Below are 16629 nucleotides of genomic sequence, written 5' to 3' on the forward strand. Positions count from 1 at the left end.
CGCTCCTCCGCTCCCCTGAGCGGCAAATTTTAAACTTGCTTGTCTGCTCAAAATATCTGCGCCTCCACACGCATGCGGAAGCGCTGCTAAAGCCGCGCTGATGACAGATGCAGGGGGTAAGTGCATCTGCTCAGCACCGCTCAGCACAGCCTACTCTACTATGTCCCAGGCCTTATGGTGGGTGAAAAAGGGAACAAGAAACCTCCACCGTATTGCATATAGCAAATAAAAAGATCACTTGTGAGCACATTCACATGTCCTGCCTAAGACATGTGAATGTGCTCACAAGTGATCTTTATCTATCCGCTAAGGTAATGAAGGGGTTAAGCCAAAGTACCTGTTTTTTCGCGAGTAAAATGGTAGGAAATGGGGTAGATTTTTTTAGGATGGATGGTTGTACCTACCAGGAAGGTTGTGTGAGGATTTAATCCCTTCATTACCTTAGTTGTTACCAATGCTAAGGTAATGAAGGGGTTAACCCCTCCCACTAACCCCCAAAGTGGCCTAACCACCCATCCTCTGGCACGTACCCACTTCACCCACCTCCTCTACCCCCACCTCCTCTACCCCCAACAACCCCCTTTACCCGCCACAAAGGAATGGGCAAATGCCCTATTAGCAAAATATTGCTACTTGTGCTTTTGCCCATTCAAAACCCGAAAAATACATAACAAATTAAATTAATAAATATTTTACTTACCACTGCCAGGATGAAGGTGGCGTCCTCTTCTGCACAGACATTTTAAGGGCTGATGCTCGACCATTAAAACACCAGTAACCCCTTAATTACCGATAATGAATGGGTTACTAGTGTTTTAATGGGGTGGGTGAAGGGTGTACTGTAGTTGCCCCGGGGCAACAATTATTTTCTTAACGGAAACGGGGGGCGGAGGGGGAGCCTTGCGTGGTCCCAGTACTCACTGACCATACAAAAAAAATAGGAATATGCCAAAATAGAAATATTTAATCATGAAAGCACTAGAACATAACGCTGGAACAATGTCATACACGTGAGCAGCAAAATAACTCTTAACAGTGATCAAAACTCTCAAGGTGCAAGAGAAAAACACAGGGGGGGGAAGACGAGGAAACATTACACGAGGGAGGGGAAAGGGAAAATAGGGGGGCAACATTTTAGGGTAAATATTTCTATTTTGGCATATTCCTAGTTTTTGATACCTTTGTATGGTCAGTGAGGGCTGGGAAACCCCTCCCCCCTGTTTCCTTTGATATTATTTGGAGGAATAAGGGTCCTCCCTGTTCCCTTGAGCACCCTGGACCTAGTTTTAAGCAATTTTGGAGTGCTGTCTATCTCCACATTCTTCCACAAATTATTTTGTTAGACGCGTAAAGCCAGAAGGAAGAGGTAAGTTTTAAACTTCTTACACGAGAAGGCCCGTCCACCCAGTGTAGGATGCAGTATCCTTGGCACGGAGAGGCAGACCCCCCCCCCCCCCCACTCCCGCTGAGGACCTGAGATCATAGCCAGTATCCCTCCAAGGCTTCAAACGAGACTGCAGATAGGCAGGCCCTTGAATGTTCAAGGTTTTAAAGGCCATTACGGCCAACTTCAACTGAACCTGAAAAATCACTAGAAACCAGTGCAGATCGCGTGAAGATGGGAGTGATATGCTCAAAGCGAGAAACACGTCTCTGCATCCAAGCTGCAGCGTTCTGCATAAGCTGGAGCTTTCGCATCAGGCACAATGGTAGTCTCGCATATAAGGCAGTCCTGTAGTCCAACTGCATCAACACAAAGGCATTTACCAGTGACTCAAGGTTCATAGATGACAGAAGTTGACGCAAGCTTGGATGCAGCCTCAGATTAAAAAAAAAAAAAAAAAACAGACTTAACAACTAAAGCTACTTGGGCTCGCATGTTGAGACTCTAGTCAAAGAGGATGGCAAGGTTACAAACCTGGGACACGGGCAGGTGCTGTACACCATTGATTAGGGGAAGCTCAAAGCCCCCTGTCTCATACTTGAGCATCTTGCCAAACTCATAATTATTAGTTCAGTCTTGTCTGGATTGAGCTAAAGCCAATTCCTCTCCATCCTTGCCACCACCTCGTCTAGACACACCATCAGTGTGGCATCAGCCGTCCTTGGGCAGCTCTGGAAAGAAACATGGATCTGGGTGTCATCAGCATACTGGTGGCACTTCAGACCATGCTTCTGGATGATATTGCCCAGCGGTTTTACATATACGTTGAACAGGAGCGGTGACAGCACCGAGCCTTGAGAGACCCCAAAGGGGACAGGCCCCACCTATGTAACATGTGACCCCATATCCACCTGCTAGGTCCGGCCCTGCAGGAACGAAGCAACCCCTTGTAATGCGATCCCACCGGCACCAGTTCGTTCCCTCAGGCAGTGCAGCAGCACCCCATGATTAATTGTGTTGAAGGCCACTATGAGGTCTAATATGACAAGGGCAGAAATACAGCCCTTGTCCATGGCTATCAATAAGTCATCCGCCACACAGGCCAGGACCGACTCTAAAGCCAGACTGCGTGGGATCGAAGAAGACAGCCCTTTCAGACTTTGACGGCTGGGTGAGAACTACCCTCTCCAACACCTTCCCTACTACGGGAAGGTTGGAGATGGGATGATAGTTGACGAGAACCTCAACATCTAGACCCACTTTCTTCAACGGGGTGGACCAGCACCCTTTTCAAGGCCACCGGCACTTCCCCACAGTGAGGGATCTATTGATGATCTCCACCAAACTCGGAGCCACTGCATCAATTGCCTCTTTAAGGAGCCATGATGGACAGGGACCAGTTAATCCCAGCCATGATTAGAGGAAATCCGGGATTGAGATGATGCTCAACTCGTCCACGACAAGCTTTGCCTTTAGGGTGAGACAGACCACGGGGTCAATTGGGGGGCGAATAGCGGCATGGATGTGTGTGATCTTCTCATCAAAGAGTCGATTAAATTCACCAAATCGCTCCTCATTTGTACAAAGCAAGATGGAGGAGCAGTCTGGATAAACCAGGCTGTTTACCATGCTGAAGAGTTCTGCTGGGCGTTTGCACGTTGTCGATCCTCAGGGCAACATAGGCTTTCTGAAGACCGCACGCATATAACTCTGACATACCTTCAAGGCTGACCAGTCAGCATCCTGGTGGGTTCTCAACCACAACGCTCTTTACATTGGAGAGCCTGCCCGTAGGTCGTGAGACTACCACGGCGCACTTGTGGATCTGCGAACAGGTGTTTTTTCGAAGAGGGGCCACTTCATCCGTAGCTGCATGGAGAGCCAAGTTGTTGTTCTCGATGCAGACAGAGATGTTGTTCGGTGCAACGGAGGACAGCTAGACCCCAAGAACAGCCCTAAACCTAATGGGCTCATGAAGTCTCCTAGGCCATACCCAAGCTGCCTCAGGCCAACCACTTAGTTTAAGGGCTGGTGGGGTGCCTCCAATCTGAGCCTGGATAACCCTATCATCTGTCCATAGGGAAGAGGAAAACGTAACCTCCCCAAATGATACCCCCTGCGTGAAGATCAAGTCGAGTATATGACTGTGCTCCTCTGTCGGGCCATGGACAAATTGAGTAAATTCCATAGTACCGTATTCATAATATCACGTATGTGAAGAGAAATATACTGATATAAAACTCATAATCCATCCCCTTGTTTATTTTGAAAGTTTCTTTGTTGTTTAATTGATTGTCAAATTAATTATCTGAACACATTTGAGGATACTTAATTACATTCAAATATAATTGACGTGTGTTAAGTAAATCGGCAAATGAAGATTATGTATGCATAAACAGTATGGATATTACATAAACAAAGTTAAACAGCAAGCATTACATAAATTACATCAATAAATACAGAGTTGCAGACCTGTCTGAGACATGCAAATGCACACAAGTGGTATTTTTATTTGCTGTACATCAATATAAAAGAAATGTAATAAGTATGCAAGACAATTGGATCGCACCATGTTTTTGAGATTGTGAGCATGTGTAATAACATATAATATATTCCTTGGTCACTTATGGAAGGTTTGTACAGTATTGGGGTTTGTAACAATGCTTTTCTATTGAGACGTAAAGTGTTTAGGTCATATCTAATGCCATACAAAGGATTTTAGTGGTGTAAGCGTTTAATGCTCCATTTCAAATGACCATACGATATTATCTATTTAAAGTGCTTATAGCCATTATTGTTTATTGAATGGCCATTAACTGCTGCTAATTGCTTTGGTATTATATTGAATAGATCTAATAGGCTATAGTGGTATTTATATTTGGCTACTGTCCCCTTTTATCGAGTTGTTGGACTTTTTATATTTACGGGATAAAACCAGACTGGTTGTGCTCAATATCCGTGAAGGCTGACCGGATTTGTTCACTTCTGCAGGCTTTACTTCAATTCCTTTGGCTACCATCTACTGTATGCCTAACTATTTAGATTGTAGGACAGAAAATTGTTGTTTACTTGTCTCGTGCATTTCTCTTTATTTTTTCAGTGTTGTGTATGAATTTCCCTAATGTATTTTTTAGCTTCGTTTGTAAAGCACTGAATGCATGGTGGACAATATGAAAATAAAATAATTCCTTTTAAAAGGACAAGACCACAAAATCTTTGATTTGAATAAACCGCAATAAAATTAAACTGTTGTGTGAAGTATGTCTTCATTGACATGAGTGTTGTGATTTGTGAAATGGTGCATTAAGGAGGCAGCTAATTTGTTAGTAAATGGTAGAATTATCTCATTAAAGTATATTCATTTCAAATGGTGGCCAAAGTTTTAAATACCATATTTTGTTTAAGTAAGTTGCATAATATCACTAAATTTCATTCTAATGAAACAAAAAATGCGCAGATTGTATGCCTACCATTCTAATATTCTTGACATGGATACATTTTTACCAATGATTAGTACTGCACACACTGACCTATACTGTATACGCCTGCATGACAGAGCATCATTATCTAATGAGATGGCAATTGGTGTAACTAGGGTCCTGTGTATAGTAAAGTATATTTTAATTATAATACTCTTGCATAACTTTTTATTTTGAGATCAGCCGCCCTTTCTTCTTAGTAATACAGTACATAATGTTACTTTTTTACTCAATTGATTCCACAAGATCAATTGAAGTAGCAGACCCAAATTATATTTTTGGTAGTATAATTCAAAATGCTACTTATTGCTGTGTAGCTATCAGTTGGCAATGTTGACTTTTTATATGGTGTCTGTTTCCTCTAGTACAGGGCTGCACAACACGCGGCCCGCGGGCCGCATGCGGCCCGCCTGGCCTCTCTGTGCGGCCCTCGATGAGATTTAAAAAAAAAAAAACTTTGAAAAAAAAAAAAAAACTTTGAAAAAAAAAAAAAACCTTTGAAAAAAAAATGGCGGCGATTCCCCGCGGTCCCGGCGCGCATGCGCAGGGCCCGCTCCTTGCTCCCTCCACCCCACCCCCCCCCGCTCGCAACGTGGGACGGAGGGGGAAGTCACAGCCAGCTGAGCACTTCTGCGGCCACTCCCCCTTCCTGATCCGAACATGGATATGTGCAAGGGGGTGAGGTGAGGTGCATTGAGGTGAGGTGCAGGGGATGTGATGTGCAGGAGGGGGGGGTGATGTGCAGGAGGGGGTGATGTGAGGTGCATGGGGTGATTGGAGGTGCAGGGGGTGATTGGAGGTGCAGGGGGGTGATTGGGGGTGATTGGAGGTGCAGGGGGGTGATTGGAGGTGTGAGGTGCAGGGGGGGAGAGTGGTGTGAGGTGCAGGGGGGGAGAGTGGTGTGAGGTGCAGGGGGGGGAGAGTGGTGTGAGGTGCAGGGGGGGGAGAGTGGTGTGAGGTGCAGGGGGGGGAGAGGGGTGTGAGGTGTAGGGGGGGAGAGTGGTGTGAGGTGCAGGGGGGGAGAGTGGTGTGAGGTGCAGGGGGGGAGAGTGGTGTGAGGTGCAGGGGGGAGAGTGGTGTGAGGTGCAGGGGGGAGAGTGGTGTGAGGTGCAGGGGGGGAGAAGGATGTGAGGTACAGGGGGGTGGGATGTGTGTGGTGTGCAGGGGGATATTGTGTGTGTGGGTGAGGGGGAGATGGGGATATGAGAGATAGATGGGGAGTATCGCAAAGGTTGATAGTGAGGGGTTCTGGGGGAGATATGAGGATGATGATGAGGGGTGCTGGAGGAGATATATGAGGATGATGATGATGAGAGGTGCTGGAGGAGAGATGATGATGATTTTACCCGTGCGGCCCAATTTTTTTTTTTCTTGTAGCAGTTCGGCCCTTCTCGCTTTACGAGTTGTGCAGGCCTGCTCTAGTAGAAGAAATATACCTACAGTATGTGGTTAAATAGACCTTTTATGATTTGTAATTAAATATAAACCAGACTTTCATTCCTTCCAATTTTCAAGAGTGCATAGGTTTTCCTGAACTACTCTTTTTTTTTTTTCCCTAGTAACAGAAATCTTATCTTTTTTTGTTCAGTACGATTCGCCTAACTTCCGTTTCCTTTCCAGGTGTATTCCCTTTAGCACGAATGGGTGTGAATGTCTGAATAGGAAGTGCTAAACACACATTAACATATTCAGAGCAAAAATAGTTGTGGAGGGGATGTCCGATTCAAAAATAACCTCAATTAATATAGGTGGGGGTTACACAGGAAGCAAAATATATTTTTTTTATGCAAGGGAGGCAATGGTTTTGCTCAAAAATATGAATTTAACAAAGGACAGATGCCGAAATGACAGAAAAACAACACTTTTACATAGTACACAAATTCAATTCCAGCACCAGCTTCGATTTGAGAAAAAGTGATTAAATCTCTTTGGTAACAGAAAGAGGTTTGAGAATAAAGTTCTGTCTTTAAAGCAGCAACACTCCCCTCTCCCCCCACCTTGTATGAGTCGAGGGTGTGGCTGGAGCTGAACCCCTGTACTCCTTGCTTTCGGGACCCCTCGATTGCCATGATATTACAATTTTTTGTTTAATTTTTTTTCTGTTGCCAGTATTTGCAAGTAAAAACAAAGATGGTCGTGGGATCATATAATCGAAAGCTGCAATGCCATCTCACAATGATGTGATGGCTTTTTGTTGGCCGCCAGTGAGGCTGTCCACCAGTGGCCATATTGTTTCTCCCAGACAAGAATTCTTGTAAGGAAAAATTCAAAATGAAATCTCTCTGGAAGCAGGGGACTGTTCCTGTTCCATATAAGGCTAAAGAAAATGAGCCACATGAATTGCTGCAATCAAACGGTTAAGACAAAAGCATGGGAAGGCTCTCGCAAATGTTCTCTCCGACCCTTAATTAGTTTTGGTAGTCTATTACTTTCTTATTGCTGGCAAAGAAGGGTGGGGAGCCGTGTTGTTACATAGTTACATAGTTACATAGTAGATGAGGTTGAAAAAAGACTTCCGTCCATCAAGTTCAACCTATGCTAAATTTAGACAACAGATACTTTATCCTATATCTATACTTATTGATCTTGAGGAAGGCAAACAAAAAACCCTCTTAAGGGGAAAAATTAATTCCTTCCTGACTCCAAGAATTGGCAATCGGATTAATCCCTGGATCAACATCCTTACCATGTATATTTATTTGGTATATCCCTGTATACCTTTCCCATCTAAAAAGATGTCCAACCTTTTTTTGAACAAATCTATTGTATCTGCCATCACAGTCTTCACGGGTAATGAATTCCACATTTTAACTGCCCTTACTGTAAAGAACCCTTTCCTTTGTTGCTGGTGAAATTTCCTTTCCCCCAACCTTAATGGATGGCCCAAGTCCTTTGTACTGCCCGTGGGATGAATAGTTCTTTTGAAAGCTCCTAGTATTGTCCCTGAATATATTTGTATATAGTTATCATATCCCCTCTTAGACGCCTCTTTTCTAATGTAAATAAATCTAATTTAGCTAGTCTCTCCTCATAAGTTAGAATGTCCATCCCCTTTATTAATTTTGTGGCTCTTCTCTGCACTCTCTCTAATTCCATAATGTCTTTTCTTAGGATTGGTGCCCAAAATTGTACTCTATATTCAAGGTGTGGTCTTAATAATGCTTTGTAAAGGGGCATAATTATGTTTACTTCCCTTCCATCCATTGCCCGTTTGATGCAAGATAAGATCTTGTTTGCCTTTGCAGCTACTGCATGACATTGGGCACTATTGCTAAGCCTGCTGTCTACAAGCACTCCTAAATCCTTCTCCATCAAGGATTCCCCCAATATATCTCCATTTAATTTGTAAGTCGCCTTTTTAGTCTTGCATCCCAAATGCATAACCTTACATTTATCTGTATTAAACCTCATCTGCCATTTACCTGCCCACGTTTCCTGCTCTGATTCTATTACCTTACACAATTTAGTATCATCAGCAAAGATGGAGACTTTGCTCTCGATTCCAACCCCAAGGTCATTAATAAACAAGTTAAAAAGCAGGGGTCCCAGTACCGATCCCTGAGGTACTCCACTCACGACTTTAGCCCAACCTGAAAAAGTTCCATTTATGACAACCCTCTGTTGTCTGTCCTTTAACCAGTTTTCAATCCAGGTGCATATATTATTACTGAGTCCAACTTTCTTTATTTTGTACACCAACCTCTTGTGTGAAACTGTATCAAAAGCCTTTGCAAAATCTAAGTAGACAACATCAACTGCATTACCCTGGTCTAAATTCCTACTTCCCTCCTCAAAGAAACAAATTAGGTTAGTTTGGCAAGACCTATCCTTCATAAATCCATGCTGACTATTACTAATAATTTTGTTTTCCATTAGGTATTCCTGAATATTATCCCGTATTAAACCTTCAAGTAGTTTCCCTACTATTGAAGTCAGGCTTACAGGTCTGTAATTTCCCGGTTGTGATCTAGCTCCCTTTTTAAATATAGGCACCACATCTGCTTTACGCCAATCTTGTGGTACTGAGCCTGTGGAAATGGAGTCCTTGAATATTAAATATAATGGTTTGGCTATTACTGAGCTTAACTCCTTGAGAACTCTTGGATGTATGCCATCGGGGCCAGGTGCCTTATTTACTTTAATTTTTTCAAGTCGCTTATGAACTTCTTCCTCAGTTAACCAATTGTTCATTAATATGGAGGTTGTTGCTTCCTCCTGCGGCACTACTATTGAACTTGATTCTTCCCTGATAAACACAGAGGCAAAGAATTTGTTTAATACCTCAGCTTTTTCCTTATCTCCAATAATCTGCCTACCCATCTCACACTGAAAGGGTCCTATATTTTCTTTTCTCGTTTTTTTGTTATTAAGGTACTTAAAAAACTTTTTAGGGTTGACCTTACTTTCTATTGCAATCCTTTTTTCATTATCCATTTTTGCTAATTTGATTGCCCTTTTGCAATTTTTGTTACATTCCTTACAATTCTGATACGATGTATCTGTCCCTTCTGACTTGAAGAAACTAAACGCCTTCCTCTTCTTGTCCATTTCCTCCCCTACCTGTTTATTTAGCCACATTGGTTTTGACTTATTTCTTTTATACTTATTACCCAAGGGTATACACTGATAAGTGTGCTTTTCTAACAATGTTTTAAAGACTGCCCATTTAGCTTCTACATTTTTCCCTGCAAAAACACCATCCCATTGTATTACTACTAGATTAGACCTCAGTTTATTAAAATCTGCCTTTCCAAAGTTGAAGGTCTTTGTTGAACCCAAGTAATCTGTTTTTTGATAATTTATTTCAAATGAGACAATATTATGATCACTGTTACCCAAATGTTCCAGGACTTGAATATTTGTTATTACTTCTACATTGTTTGATATGACCAAATCCAGAACTGCCCCTCTTCTGGTTGGTTCCTCAATAATTTGGGTCATATAATTGTCTTTAAGCACCCCCAAAAACCTGTTCCCTTTTGTTGTAACGCTAATCTCATTGCCCCAGTCTATGTCTGGATAATTAAAATCCTCCATTATGCAAACATGACCCAGTTTTGATGCCTTCTCCATTTGCGAAAGTATTTTAGCTTCCTCAATCTCACAGATATTTGGTGGTTTATAGCATATTCCCACAAACATTTTCTTTATATTTTTACCTCCACTGCTAATTTCTATCCACAAAGTCTCTACATTTTCATCATTCCCTTCATAGACATCATCCCTTATAATAGGTTTTAGATCCGGTTTAACATATAAACATACTCCACCTCCCCATCTATTTGTTCGATCCTTCCAAAAAAGTTTTTCTCAGCCTGTACTATTATCTTATCTGCTCCTTCTTTTCTGCGCCCACTTTGTTTAGTCTTTAGAAGTTTTCTAGTATTATCTATGGGTGTCTCACTGCTTGTCAAACTTGCACTTGCCCCCATTCTACCTCCATACCACCTTGTATCCTCATCTATTCCATTTAGTTCATTATCTGTTTCATTCCCCTCCCCCCTCCATCCTAGTTTAAAATCTCCTCCAACCTTTTTAGCATTCTCCCCCCTAGCACAGAAGATCCCTCTTCATTGAGGTGCAATTCGTCCCAGTGCTCTAAAAATCCAAACCCCTCCTTCCTGCACCACTTTCTTAGCCATGCATTAACCTCCCTGATCTCTGACTGTCTCCCTGCGGTAGCGCATGGCACTGGTAGTATTTCAGAAAATACTACCTTGGAGGTCCTTGCCTTAAGCTTTTGGCCTAGATCCCTGTAATCATTTTTAGGACCCTCCATCTTTCTCTAACTTTGTCATTGGTGCCAACGTGTACCAAGACCGCCGGGTCAATTCCAGCCCCCCCCAACAATCTGTCTACCCGATCCGCAATGTGCCGAACCCGAGCACCCAGGAGACAACAAACTGTTCGGTTCATGCGGTCACGGCAACAGATTTGCCCTATCTACCTTCCTAATAATGGAGTCCCCTACCACCACAATCTTTCTTTGTATCTGAGCATCCTGAGTCCCCACTGTGCTGGAGGAAATATTCCCCTGGCTGCTAGAGGAATTAGTCTCCCCCAGCCTTGCCATTTCTGCCCCAACATTCCCAATATCTTCACTCAATATGGCAAATCTATTGGGATGTGTCAGCTCAGAAACGACCTGCCTCTCCCTATTGCCCATGCTTCCCCTTCTAACTGTCACCCAGCTACCTACCTGCTCCTCACTAACAGCAACCAAGCTACCTACCTGCTCCTCACTAACAGCACCACCATCTGCACCACTAGTCGAAGCAAGGGCCTGCTCAGTGAGCTCTAATTCCCTTTCAAGATTGCCAATGTCCCTCAATATTGCAAGTTGCCTCTTCAGATCAGCAATCTCTGACTCTAAAGAGACCACCAGCTCACACTTCTCACAGCGGTATGCTCCTTGGAACAGCTGCTCCAAGTGCACATACATGAGGCAAGATGTGCATTGAGTGGCATTTTCAATCCTGCTCATTCTAGCAACTATGAAGTTTAGAAGTACTAACAGTAAACTGTACTTCAATAACTATACCTTGTTTAACCGCTTCCTTGTTCAAACTGCTTCTGGTTCTAACTGCACACACTTTAAACAACCAGCACTTGAAATCAACCACACATATCAGTCAGTACACGCAAGCTGTTACTTTCTACCATGTAGTAATAAAGGAGTGAAAGTGAGAAGGTAGGTGGTTTCATGCTTTTATTGGACCAGCAAGTAGTTGATCTGTTACAAGCTTTCAAATCTCTCAGGGTCCTTAATATGCATGGCAGAAATACAGAAACGCAATATGAGGGAGAGAGGGAGAGAGAGATTTCTTTTTGCTGTGCTTTGATTGTTAAAAGATACTTAATTATACGAAATGTCATGCTTTATGCATCATGCATTAAGCCAACAGAATGCTGCAGTTATAGGGTTAACAAAGTAATAACAAGTTAGTAATGTATATTTTGAGAGTAGGTGCCATAGTAGCAATCAGAGTGTCTACTTTGAAAGTAGATAAATGAGGTAATTTAGTACAGACATTCTTCGGACTGAAAGCTCCTCAAGCTAGCAGACACAGCCCTGGGTCAGGGCCACTGCCCAAGCCAGAGCCCCAAATGATCTACCATTGCCATGATATGGATCTCAACAACTGGGAGCGTCGGAAATGTTTTGTACACATAAGAAGCATATTGGAAGTTTGCTATTTCGAGTAAGGAATGACTTGATATTGCTGACTGAAAGTACGGGTTGTTTATTGTATGTACGGCATTGTATGAAATGTAAAGGAAGAGCCAATAAACAGCGGTGTTAAGACCAGCACGTTCTGGGAGAGAAAATTACAAGCATAGAATGTCCTACTTACAGTGGCTATCCTAAAACGAACGTTTCAAGTCATTTTATTTTTTTTAAACTTAATTAGGATATTGCTTATAATTAACTGACCCATGTCTGTTTAAAGTTGATTTGGTTATTGATTTATTACATATACTGCTGTGTTAATAACACAAACCAAAGATAATATTCTTGCTTCCTTAAAATTGTATTTTACCGTTTTGTTTATGGATCCACAAACAATGATTTGGTACTTCTCATTACTGCTCAAACATTGTTCAAAGTTCAGTATCACTATCTCCATGTGCAATACTCCTCACAATAGCACTGATGCATGGCTTCCACTTTCACTAGTGATGGAAGATCCCTTTTAGCAGCTGAAAAGCTTACTCCATGTCCACTACTGCTAAAATCAGCAAAAATGATACTGCATTTGAACACCAATTGAATCTATTTGATCTGTCAACATCCCTACAAATGTAACTAGAGAAGACTTCTCTAGACAGAACTATACATTAGTTAAGTTACGGTGGGTAAAAAGTGACAAAAAAACCTCCACAGTAAAGCATATAGCAAATGGCAATTTTACTGTGTGCTCATTTGGATGTTTTAGACAGGTCTGCAACCCTGCCTTTCACCATGATCACCCAGCATACAGTGCTTCCACTGCAGTAAGAGATTCTGGGAAATGATATGCAAATGCTCCTAAACAAGCTCCTCACCCCTACCACATGCACACTTATCATCTGAGATCTGACTCCATGTCCAAGTGGCCCATTATAAGTGGCAGGACTACTGAACAACTCAAGTTTAAAAGGAAGTTCAAAAGAAGTGAGGAAGTGGACACCCCCATCTGGCCCTGATTCCTGCATTTGAACTACACTGGAAAGGAGGATATCACCTATACCAGACTGCATCATTACTGTTATGATGCTGCCTTTACCATTTATATTTGCTGTGACTTCACTTCTCAAATGATGCACTTCTTTTTACCAGCCTCAGTACTGTATGTCTCTAACTTTATTCATATATCTCCATCTCTCCTTCCTTCATCACTTCTCTGTTCACATGAACTCCTTTCTTACCTGCGTTCCCTGACACCACACAGCTATATCCCCTGCACTAAAAAACACCCATACAAATCATCCTCACACATCCTCTTTCTATCCATGCTTCTCCTCCTTGCTTCTGGGGATATCTCTCCCAATCCTGGTCCCTGCCCTATTCCTACATGCGCTCGTCCTCGTCTGCCAATTGCAAACTTGACTCCCTTTGGTGTCAACCCCATCAACCTCATACCCATCCCCTGCCACCCTCCCTCCTCTCTCCCTTTCTCCTGTGCCCTTTGGAATGCTTGCTCCCTTTCTAACAAGTTCCTCTCTGTACATGACTTTTTTCTCTCTCACTCTCTGCTCCTATTTGCTATAACTGAGACCTGGCTCACTCAGTCTGACTCTGCTCTGGAAGCTGCCCTCTCCTATGGTGGCCTTTCCTTCTCCCACACTCCGCGCACTGATGGCATGGGTGGAGGCGTGGGGATCCTGCTCTCCTCTCTGCCGTTACCGAACCCTTCCTATTCCTCCATCTCTTGCTTTACCCTCCTTTTGAGGCTCACACTGTCCAGATTTTCTCTCCTCTCCCTGTCCATGTGGCGGTCTTCCATCGCCCACCTACCTTTACTCATCCCCCTTCTGCCTTTCTCTCTCACTTTGAATCCTGGCTCTTTCTTCCTCTCCTCAGACTCCCCTGTTCTTCTCCTTGGGGACTTCAATTGCCACATTGATGACCCCTCTCTCCCTTGGGCTTCCCGCTTTCTTTCTCTAACCTCTTCCTTTGGCCTTCAACAGTGGATTGCAGCCAGCACCCACAAGGATGGCCACTACTTAGACCTGGTTTTCACTAAAAACTTCTCTCTGTTCGATTTCTCCATTTCCCCTTTTCCTCTCTGACATCACCTCATCTCATTATCTCTATCTCGCTTCTCCCCATCTCCACCTCCATCTACCCCCTGGTTCTACAGAGACATGCGCTCTATTCACTTACCTGACTTTGAGTCCACTTTATGCTCCGTCCTGTCCTCTCTCAGCTCTGCTACAGACCCTGACAACCTGGTCAGGAACTACAACTCTGCCTTGGCCTCCTCTCTTGATCTATATGCCCCGTTTTCTCTCTGCCGCCCCCTTCTATTCCTAGACCCTGGCTAAATTCCCACACGCGCATGCTGCGTTCCTCCACTCGTTCCTCTGAACGCCACTGGAGGAAATCTCATACTCTCGCAGACTTCCTTCACTACAAATGTATGCTATCCTGTTTCAACTCTGCCCTCTCGCAAGCTAAACAAGCCTACTTTTCTTCACTAATCAACATGCTCAAGTCTAACCCACGCCGACTGTTCTCTGTCTTTGACTCTCATCCTGCCTTCCTTGACTCTTTTTCCACTGTCTCAGAGGAGGATGTGTCACTGTTGATCGCCTCTTCTCCCTCTACCACTTGCCCTCTTCACCCCATTCCCTCCCATCTACTAAAACCTCTTGCTCCTACTATAATCCCTACGATCACACACATTTTGAACTCCTCCCTCTGCTCTGGAACCTTTCCATCCTCCTTCAAACATGCAACAGTAATACCATTACTCAAAAACAGCAAGCTTGACCCTATCTTTCTTTCTAACTATCGTCCTGTCTCCCTCCTACCTTTTGCCTCTAAACTCCTTGAACGTCTTGTATTCTCTCGCTTGCTCCATTTTCTCAACACCTATTCTCTCCTAGACCCTCTACAATCTGGCTTCCGCACTGCTCACTCCACGGAAACAGCCCTCACTAAAATAACTGATGACCTCCATGCTGCCAAAGACAGAGGTCATTACACTCTGCTCATATTACTCGATTTCTCTGCAGCATTTGACACCGTGGACCACCCTCTTCTCCTTCACATTCTCCATACTCTTGGTATTCGGAACAAAGCTCTATCCTGGATCTCATCCTACCTCTCACATCGTTCTTTCAGTGTCTCTCTTGCTAACGCCTCCTCCTCTATTGATCTCTGTGGGGGTACCCCAGGTCTCTGTCCTGGGACCTCTTCTCTTTTCTCTGTATACACTCTCTCTAGGTGACCTAATAACATCTTTTGGGTTTAATTATCACCTCTATGCTGACGACACACAAATATACTTTTCAACACCTGACCTTACACCTGCTATACAGACCAAAGTTTCTGAATGTCTCTCTGCTATATCATCCTGGATGGCCCTCCGCCGCCTTAAACTCAACATAGCTAAAACAGAGCTCCTCATACTTCCTCCCAAACCTGGCCCTACTACCTCCTTCCACATTACTGTTGGAACTACGATCATTCACCCAGTAGCCCAAGCACGCTGCCTAGGGGTCACACTCGACTCCTCTCTCACATTTGCCCCTCACATTCAAAACATTTCTAAAACCTGTCGCTATTTTCTCCGCAATATAACAAAGATACACCCTTTCCTCTGTTGCTCGACTGCTAAAACTCTGACTCAGGCCCTCATTCTCTCCCGTCTTGATTACTGTAACCTCCTGCTGTCCGGCCTTCCTGCCTCTCACCTGTCTCCCCTACAATCTATCCTAAACGCTGCTGCCAGAATCACTCTACTCTTTCCTAGATCTGTCTCAGCATCTCCCCTCATGAAATCCCTCTCCTGGCTTCCGATCAAATCCCGCATCTCACACTCCATTCTTCTCCTCAGTTTTTTTTTTTTTCAACTTCAAATTTTTCTTTATTGATTTCACAGATTCTTACATTGTATCACAGCCCATTGTATTAAAGCATCCCAATAAAGTTTTTCTATCATACATTAGACTATTTGAACTGCCTCAATATGGAACAAGAAGCAAACATATAGGACAAACAAGACAAACTAGACGATGGACAAGGGAGGGGGGGAGAAGGGGGGAGGGGTTTTCTCCGGGTATGCCTACCGACGTATAGTCTCTTATGAGCTTCTTATCTTTGTAGATATCCCTCATTGTCTCCATCTCGAGTATGCCGAGTTATCCCTATAGACTAGGTGTGTTGGATTGCTACCCTGGGGGCTGTCACCTACCTGTTCGTCGCTATTCGTCGTCTGGGCTCTGACCCCCAGAGGAGAACGCGCCTGTACCTATTATAGCAGGATTGCGGTGGCATCCACCCCGGGGATGTCTGTCTGTGTCAGCCAAGGCGACCAGACTTTTAGGAAGTTTGTGCCGGTGTCATTAACCAAACTCGTTAATTGTTCCATCCGGCAAACGTGCCAAATCCGATTTCGAATCTTGGGGATAACTGGAATTACTGGTTGCTTCCATAATGCTGCGATCTCGCATCTAGTGGCTATTGCAAAATGCGCGATTAATTTGTGCGTCGCATTTGGCATACCCTGGACCCGCCTGCCCAGTAGGAACAACCACGGGTCCAGGGGGATCTCCCAA

The 16629-nt window shown here is 43.7% G+C and overlaps 1 protein-coding gene across 6 annotated transcripts in view; it reads left to right on the plus strand.

Annotated features, from left to right (window-relative positions):
• The window catches only part of EML4 (EMAP like 4), a 189560-nt gene that overhangs the window by 126326 nt on the left and 46605 nt on the right, over nucleotides 1-16629 (plus strand). The window lies entirely within an intron of this gene.

Source organism: Ascaphus truei, chromosome 4, assembly GCF_040206685.1.
Source record: "Ascaphus truei isolate aAscTru1 chromosome 4, aAscTru1.hap1, whole genome shotgun sequence".
Lineage (NCBI taxonomy): Eukaryota > Metazoa > Chordata > Amphibia > Anura > Ascaphidae > Ascaphus > Ascaphus truei.